The sequence below is a fragment of the Solenopsis invicta genome, chromosome 12 (assembly GCF_016802725.1).
Source record: "Solenopsis invicta isolate M01_SB chromosome 12, UNIL_Sinv_3.0, whole genome shotgun sequence".
Lineage (NCBI taxonomy): Eukaryota > Metazoa > Arthropoda > Insecta > Hymenoptera > Formicidae > Solenopsis > Solenopsis invicta.
In genome coordinates this window covers 5,702,869-5,712,396 of record NC_052675.1, presented here as the reverse complement: position 1 = coordinate 5,712,396, position 9,528 = coordinate 5,702,869, and the positions used below count along the sequence as shown (strand labels likewise).

The window sequence follows — 9,528 nt, the reverse complement described above, 5'->3', positions numbered from 1 at the left end:
CCATCCCCCAGGGTAGGGGGCATAGGGGTTGGGGTCGTCGCCACGTCGTCCTTTGTCGAGGGGGGAGCACTCTGCTCACCCCCCTGCATTTTCAACCTCTTGGCTTTGCGCTGAGGTCGGGAAGCCACTTCTTCGCCTCCACCGTCATTGGTGGGGGGTGGGTCTACTCGTTGCACTGGCTGCCCCTCGAGCAGACACTTCCTGAAGGAGGCAACCTCAGTTCTAAGCTGGGCCACCTCCTCGCGAAGCTTGGAGTTGTCCCTCTCCAGCCTTCGCACCTTCTCGTTCGCTGTTAGGGCTCCCAGTTCCTTGGAGGCCTCGGTGATGCTGTCGGCCAGGTCGTTAAGGGCCCTCTGAAAGGTACCCTTGAGGTGGCCAGACTTAAGGGAGACCTGTCTAGCCGTGACCGCAGCATCTTTCATCTGTTTGATTAGGATGGCCCTCCTGGCTTCTTCGCCAGTCACGCCCTCCTCCTCCAACGAAACCGTAAACTTGGCTGCTTCCTTCCTTCTCTGTCCTTTCTCCGATAGAAATTCTCGAGCCGCCGCGTTATCTATCTCCATCGCATCGGCCTCTGCGTTATCCCGCCTGGCCTTGTCCATACCGGCATACCTCCCATGGATAACTGGCCTTCCTCTCGGGTTCTTGACCACCAGAGAGGCGGTGTCCCGGATGGGGCAACATCCACCTCGCAATCCTTGTTTTCGGAGTCCTTTGCCTCCTGCTCCTCTACAGCCTTTTGTGGTGACGGAGAGATCGCCGAAGCAGGCCGCTTGATCGCGGTACGCTCCACGGTTCCCTCCGCTTCCTGAGAGCCCTCGACGACCGTTGCCTGAAAAGACGGGGTCAGCGTGGTCAGCCCAGGTTCTTTCATGACTTAATAATAATAAATTCCTCAAATAACAAATTTTACTATGATAAAGACGACAAGGAAATTACTATTCCCGATGGATCGTACGAACTGTGTGACATTGACAAGTATCTGAGACATGCTATATCTCATGTCCCAAACGATGTTACTAGGAAGAAGTTGCTTCATAAAGAGATCGATGAAGACGAGGATAACGAGATTATGATTCGCGCCAACAATAATACTATGAAGAGCAAGATCAAGTACTCTTATCGAATAAATTTTAGCAAATCCGACAACATTGGATCGCTGTTGGAATTTTCCTCAAATCGTATGCTTGAACCTCGACAATGGCACGAATCAGATTTACCTATAAATATAATCAATGTAAACATTATTCGCATAGAATGTAACCTGACCGCTGGTGCGTATAGCAACGACAAGTGCGTGCATACGATACATGAACTTTCATCGAGTGTTCCTCCCGGGTATAAAATCTTGGAAACGCCTGCACAGATCATTTACCTTCCGATCGTCGTACGGAGCATTACTGACTTGACTATTCGCATTGTGGATCAAAACGGTCGATTAATTGATTTCCGCGGAGAGGAGATTACTGTTAGATTGCACGTACGAAGACGATAACGTGAGAATGCTGAATGAGCGAGATACAATTTGCAACAAGAAGATCAAAACAATCAAAAAGACAGCAAACAAGAATATCCAATTGTTTGGTAAAAAAAATCTTACTCCATCAAACGTTGCATATTTGAGATCACTGGGATTCACCGTACAAAATTTCTGAGATGTCTGATATTCTAAACATTGGAGGTGACCCGATCTTTGACGATAGCATTGTCAAGATTGAAACTTACTCGTATAATCCATACGCTAACACTACGTTTGGACATAGTGACGAAATAAGGATACCTATACAACAACAGGATTTATACACATTGTCGTGCGAAAGTTTTCTCTATGTCAAAGGAAGATTAGTGAAGAAAAAAAAATGATGATGATCATGATGATGATGCATCAGAAATAAAACTTGGAAATAATTGTGTAGCGTTCATGTTTGATAAAATTCGATATGAAATCAACGGTGTGGAAATTGATCGCAACAGAAACGTTGGAATCACTAGTACTCTAAAGAACTATGTATCTCTTACGTTTGACAAAGGAATGATAATGCAGAATGCCGGATGGGACATGTCGTCCACTCTGTGGGAATATTATTTTAATTTTTGCGTGCCGCTAAATTTACTGCTGGGCTTTTGCAAGGATTACAAACGCATGGTTGTTAACGCGCGCCATGAATTAATTTTGATACGAACGCGCAATGATAACAATTCTATTGTGGGAACGAATAGAACGACGGAACCGGAAATTGAATTGTTCAAAGTACAGTGGCGAATGCCACATGTTACGTTAAATGAAGTCAATAAATTGTCCATACTACGATCTTTGGAAAGCGGGCGATATCTAAGTATGAATTTTCGTTCCTGGGATCTGTATGAGTACCCTTTGTTGCAGAGCACGACCAAACATTTGTGAGCTGTTAAAACTGCAACACAATTAGAAAAGCCTCGATTTGTTATCTTTGCACTACAGTCCGGTCGCAAGAATATCATGTCTCAAGATGCTACTATTTTTGACGATTGTAATTTGATCAATGTGAAACTTTATCTCAACTCTGAATTTTATCCATACGATGACTTGAATCTAGACTTTCGTAAATCTAGATACTCCATCCTGTTTGACATGTACCAACGTTTTCGTAAATCTTATTATGGACCTGATTGCTACGATACGCTGCTTAACGTGATCACATTTCTGCAAAGAGGACCTTTTACAGTGATTGATTGCTCGCGGCAAAACGAGTCCATCAAAAGTGCTACTGTGGACGTGCGCATTGAATTTGATTGCAAAGAAAATGTGCCTGCGAGCACTACCGCCAATTGCCTTATCTTACATCGTGTAATTGAATACTGTCCATTGTCTAACGTTGTACGCAAATTCATGTAAAATGCAGCGTTAGCAAATATTTTTAATAAAATACCGAGATATTTTGTGATATGGTACAGTCTCAAAAAATTACTTGTCATGGTTGTGCCAACATTTGTGGATCTGCAAGGATTCACCATTGGAAAAAAATTTATTGTAAAGGAAGTAGCGGTATTGAAACAAGGAAACGTTCTCACGCATTACATTTTTACTAATTCCGTGCCATGGAATGCATTGACAAAATCCGAAAGATCTTGCGTTTCTTGGTTGGCTGCTTATCACCATGGATTACAATGGGAAGATGGAATAGTTCAGTATCCGAAAGCGAAGCATGTAACGCTGGTGGTTTTTGTGCGGTGCGGTAGGAGTCAGGATGCGGTTGCGGATAAGCTCGCCGGATTGGCCGGGTTCGGTGGAATAATCTCACTCGGAATTAGATGACAAAACACTAAATCTTTATTCAAGACGTGATATTTACATGTAGTGTGATAGTTTGTTGACTTGAACGCCTCGCGACAAGTGGACTTAGCCTAAGCGGGGACGCGATTGGCTCTCGGTGGTCGCGACGACCTCTGAGCGGTCCGAAACGCTAGCTTTGGTAACGGCAAATGTACGGCGCCGCGCGGAATAACAAAAATGTTAAATGAGAACCGAAACGAAAAAAAAACAAGACAAGAATCAAATTATAACGCGATAATACGGACGAAATGATAAAGTCAATAATAATTCTAACTTACTAATCGCGTGGTTTTAAACGGACACGGTGTCCGGGGTAATCGGGGAGCCGCGGAACGCGGGATTGGAGCGACGGTGGCGGTTCCGCGCCTCGCCCGAGCCGCCTCGTGCAAAGTGAGGCGAAGATATCGTCAGAGCGTGGATGCCCTGACGATGATTTAGGAGAATCTTCCCTGAGGGAGAGAACGGAGGTGATTGGCCAGGGACACCTAGCCTGCGGACTCGACGAGGATGCTCGTCGTGGACGGTGATTCGCCGAGGATACTCCGCTACGGAGCGCGTCGAGGATGCTCGCCGTGATTGGTTGCGGAGCGGTGTTCGGTATATCGGTGTTAGCCGAGGATCCTCAGCTAGTCGGGACGACGAGAATTCTCGTCGAGGGATCTGGATGAGGCGAGTATTCTCGTCCTCTTGGGAGTCGGAGCTGCGGTCGAGGATTCTCGACCTGTCGGGTTCGGCGGGAAGATCTCACTCGGTGTTTCCACTGCCGGCTTATATATCCGAACACACGGTTGGGCGGACCAATCCGTGCGTTCGGTCGGCTGGCCCGGAGTGGGAACATTTCCGAACGCCACGGACGGCGCGCGTGCTGCCGCGTGATCGCGACGGCAGGTTAGCTTGGTGCGCGCACGTGGTGTTTGCCGGTGCTTTGCTCGGGTGGACAGAGCGGAGTGGCAGTGCGCGCGAGGTGGAGGGGCGTTTCGTTACAAGCACCTAATTTCAACAGCTATATATGATAAAAACGATGATGGAGCTATCGTATACGTTAAAGGGCATGAAAAACGAGAATGGTTGAAGAATATACTTAATGTCAATGTAAGAAATAATGTTATCATCGAGACCGTGGATGCTGATTACGAAGACATTGAATCTTTAAATAATTTGGATACTGCGAACACTATACGATGTGCAAAACATATTAAGAATTGTGCTATGCAGAATGTATTTAAATTATACAATTATTGGTTAGAATGTCAAAAAGATGTTTTAAAATAAAAAATGTATAAACGTATTTATGGTTTTTTTTATCTTTCCTTGTAATACATAAGTAATTCGTAGACGTTAGACGTTTGATAATAGTATAGTTGAACCGTCAACCATACTATTATGAAACGTCTAACGTACTACACTCGAACGTCAGTAGTACAATATAGTAGTATGATAGACGTATGATGTACGATAGACGTATGGTAGACGTATGGTAGACGTACGACAGACGTATGGTCGATGTACGATAAACGTATGGCAGACGTAGACGTATAATAGATGTTTGATATCAGTTTAATAGACGTATGATACACGTTCAATAGTGCGATCATGTTATGTAGTATAAAATATTTAATATGCAATGGTCACTTGGTGTGAGACATGCCATACCTCTTGATAAAATGTATCTTTTGTGTTATCGAAAATTTAAACTGCATGTGCATGGTAAGATAAAAAATTGCTTAGGGGTGTTTTCATTTTACTATGAGAACAATGAGGTATCAACGTCTCGAAGATAAATTACGTACATTTTGATTGTAAAAGTAAATGGACTCTGCTCGCATCAATCTGTCACTCAGTCACTCAGTCAGTCAATCAGCCACCATGAACTGTGACGAATACCACGAATACTTCACTCTTTCAAAATGTTATGCGTGTATGCGTTCTCACTGGGCGAGAGAACGCAACCATTTGCTCGGGAGAAATGTACAAACAGAGTTGGGTAAGTTAATAAATTTTTTACCTAAATTAAGTTAAAGTTAATGGCACATAAAATTAATTTAGTTACGTTAAAAGTTAAATGAATAAAAATTAACTCAGTTAAAGTTATATTAAGCACTAAAAATTCATTTTACAAGAGGTGAGGATAATACTAATGTATTATACTGTTATTTATAAGACAAATAAAAATTAACGTAGAAAAAAGTTAATTTTAACTTTTCGCTTGACTTTTAACTTTTTAACTAGTTACTACCCAAGTCTGTGTACAAATAGTTCAACCCTCGATCAGGGAGCTTCCCCGAGTGATTGTAGTATCGACAGTTGCACCACATTTGCAAAGAGGGTCACCATTATGGTGGCAAGCAGCAGATCCGGAGGTGGAAGAATATAATCGATCCCACTTTATGCCTAATTCTCTCCGGATCGAAGTAAATACCATCAGTGGTCATCGTGTTGTACGGATTGTACCCCCGCGCTTTTAAGATAAGTTTTCCTTCTCTCTCTCCATAATTTCCTTACTGCGCTTTATAATCTATTAGTTTATTTTATCGCTTATCTTAATGACTAGGAGGAGAAGGACAAATCATAAAAAAAGATAAGGAGGATAACGTCGCCATGTCACGCCTAACACATTTTTTTACATTTTATTAATTTTATCTTTATATTTTTTCATATAATTTTTTATATAATTTTTCTTAGTTTCTTATTTTTTAATAATTTTTTTTTCAATTTTTTTATAATTTTTAAATATTTAATTATTTGTGTATGTTAAAAATAAATAAATAAATAATATTTAATAAATAATATTTTAATAAAACCATTTTTACGTTATCCTTTTAAAATAAATAAAATGAAAGAATAAATATATTAGATTTAAACAAATTATTATTATTATTTTCCCTATTCTCTTCCATTCCTGAGAACACCTTAGAAATAAGAACGCGTGCAATTGAGAACATTAGCGTGCGAAGTATAAGATAAGCCGTGGGAGAGCACGAGCAAGCGAGCGAGGATAAAACGTGCGTATGGGGGAAGGAGGATGATGCATCGCCAGCGTCTGCTGTACCAAAGATGAGCGCAATATATGGGAGGGAGCGAGAAAGAAAACGCATGTGTGCTTCCATCACCTATGCTATGATTAGCATCGTGAGGTGGCATCACCCCCCTCCAAGACGGCGATTGAGAGCGTTGGCGTGCGAGCAAGAAGGTATACAGGGAAGGAGTGAGAGCGCAGTGCTTAAGTGATGTCATCTATGCTAACGCCGCGAGGTAGCATCACCCCCTCCCTTCAAAGCGTGGGTAGCACAACAAAATACATGCCGTGAAATGTTCCTCCCGCTCCCCGTGTGACATCATCACGATCAGTACGGCAAAGACGCGTCGTGAAATTCCCCCCTGCCCCCGCACCCCCCTCAGATCCCAGAGTTAGAATCCGCCTTACTATACTACTATATTGTTTAAAATAAAAAAGAAGTTATATATATTTAATAAACTTACTTGTGCATAAGCCTTTTATTATGCGCATTTTGTTACAGTTATTAATTAAATAATTTATTGCAGCAACATTTGGGCCACTTTGATCACATATTGTAACAATAGGTATAAAATCAGCTATTAAAAGATTTATCAACTATTCTTTAATGCATCGTACTAATAGTAAAGTTGATGTGCTATTTTTACAAAAGCTATATTTTAATGGCATTTTATTTCCACTTTTTAAACATCTTAAAAATAATACTATAGAGTGATTCACTATTTTTCTCGTTCTTTGCGAACCCCAATCTTCAAAGCCAATGATTTTATCGTGCTTCTTAACGATCAAGCAGGCTGTGGACATTTTTTCCCAAATTAATGCTACGTATCTATCTCTTTCATCTGTTATATCTTTTCTTATACGTTTCAAATATTTTATAATTAAATGAGTGCAATCAGTTTGTAAAGGAATATCAGAAAGTTGGGAATTTAAGGTTGTAATGAAGGGACACAGTAAGTATTTACATAAAACCTCATAAGCTGAATGGGATCTTTTGTATATATTGAGGTAAAATGCCTTATCTTCAATACTGTATCGTCTAGCCTATAACATATTTTAAAAAGTTAAAAAAAACAAAGTAAAATATAATATGATAAAATAGAGAAAAAAATATATGTATACATATATATAATATAGTCTAAAAAACTGTTTTAATGTAATGTACAATATGATATAATATAAAATAACATATATACCTATATAAAAAAATACCACACAACAAATTTTTGTATAAATAATATGAATATTACATATGAGAAATAATGATAAATATTTAAAATGTATAATTATGAAGTATAGCTTTTTCTCGTTTTATGTATTATGTCTACTACTCTGGTAAAAGTATTCGAAAGATTCGGATATAGATTTTAGATAAAAATAGATCCAGGCGGATAGAAAAAACGAGAAAAAAAAAGAAAGATTAAATAAAATATAGTAAGAAAGTTTTTTTCAAATTGTTACCGAATTATACATTTCGATTACAACTTGAGAATGGCACGGATTAAAGATTGAAACAAACTTTTTTAAAAGATATATTTGTTTGGATTGGACTCACGGATTGAGAAAGATCGAAAAAAATTATCAGGATAAATTATGAGTTCATTCGGATTGAATTCCTGGATTAAAAAGGATTGAATGATTGTTTCGGATTCATTTGGATAGAATTTGAAGTTGATGCATGGATTAAAAAAGGTTACAAATTTGATTTAGTTTAGAACGGGCACAGATTTCGGAACTGTTCGTAAACGTTCGAAAAAGTTTGTATTAAAATTCCATCCAAAACTTTTACCAGGACAAGGTAAATTAAAACTTTTTGATCTATCTTGGTCTTTATCTTAGTTTATCTTATTTTTTATTTTTTTTAATTCTTACAACTAAAGAAAGATAAAAGATAACTTAAACTGAGATCAAAGTTAATTTGTGTTGATAGAAATAGATATTAGTTATATACCTGAGGAGGAACATCCATTGTTTCTCAAAATCATATTGATAAACTTTTCTCAAATTTTTATCAAGTTTTATCAAGTTTTGAATTTTTTTTATTACATTTCATCGAATATCACGAAGATATTTCTTTCCTTTTTCCATTTATAGTATTCTCTTGTCTAAAATTTTTTAGAAGACGCAATAAATGTTCTTTTATTTTGTTTTAATTTTATATTTGTATTATATAGTCGTTTTGCTGTGGGAGTCAGATTAACTTTACGTGTTATTTCTTGTAAATGTGGTCTACTTTGTTTCTTTTCTTTTTGAAGTTTGCAAAACTTCTGTTTCTACTTGCATTCGATATTCGTGATTTTGGACGTAGTCTGAAATATATTGTTGCAACTGATTTTCTTTTTTTGTACTTTTATGTTATGAGCTTTGTATTGTTGTATGTGTTTATTGTATGTCTGTTGTTCAATTACTTTATTTTGTAGTTCTGCAATTGGAGCTTGTTCTATATTATTTTTATGTAATAAATTTTGTTATTGCAAACTGCTTTCTGTTTCATATGTTATAAATGGAATTGCTGTATCTTTTAAAAAACGGTTATGTGGAGAATAACTATAGTCCGTTTCATGGAAGTGTTTATGACACACTTTATATTTTTGCAATCTGCTGCTGTCATAACTCTATAAATGTTCTAACTTTAAACTGTTAATCCATGCAGCACATTTTTGGGGATTTTTGGGGAATTTATGGGACGGTACTTTAACTTCAGAATTGCAATTGGGTACACAACAAGCTCTTTTCATTACTTTCCCTTAAAAAATTTTTTTAATATTGTTACGAAGAAGTCGTATCGTACTTTTGCACTTGCGCACTATTATTTCAAGCGCATTCGTAAATAAAGAGCAGACTTTAAGGAATAGTAAAGATTTTATTAATTTGACCAGCTGTCAAAACCGAAGGTTTCGAACACAACAACAACCCGTCGCTAATGAACGACAATTTCTTTTCTTAAACAATAGAAACCCAACAACATTTACGCGATATTCAAATATACACGGTCGTAACACTGCCCCTTTTTTTCAAGTTGTCGTCCCGACAACCCACGGAGCTTTTGTAAGACTTCCATGACTTTTTCCCAAGCTGCTGTATAGGGATTTCTGAGCTGCGTAATTTCGTTTATAAATTACTCGATCTCACTCTTAGTCTTGAGTATTGAGCACTTCTTTCTTAATTCTTTGGACAAAGGGGAATCAATAAATTTTTG

General features: G+C 38.4%; 1 pseudogene; it reads right to left on the bottom strand.

The window, feature by feature from the left end:
- Window positions 1-8,388: 8,388 nt before the first annotated feature.
- Window positions 8,389-9,067, bottom strand: LOC120359089 (annotated as a pseudogene).
- Window positions 9,068-9,528: the final 461 nt, after the last annotated feature.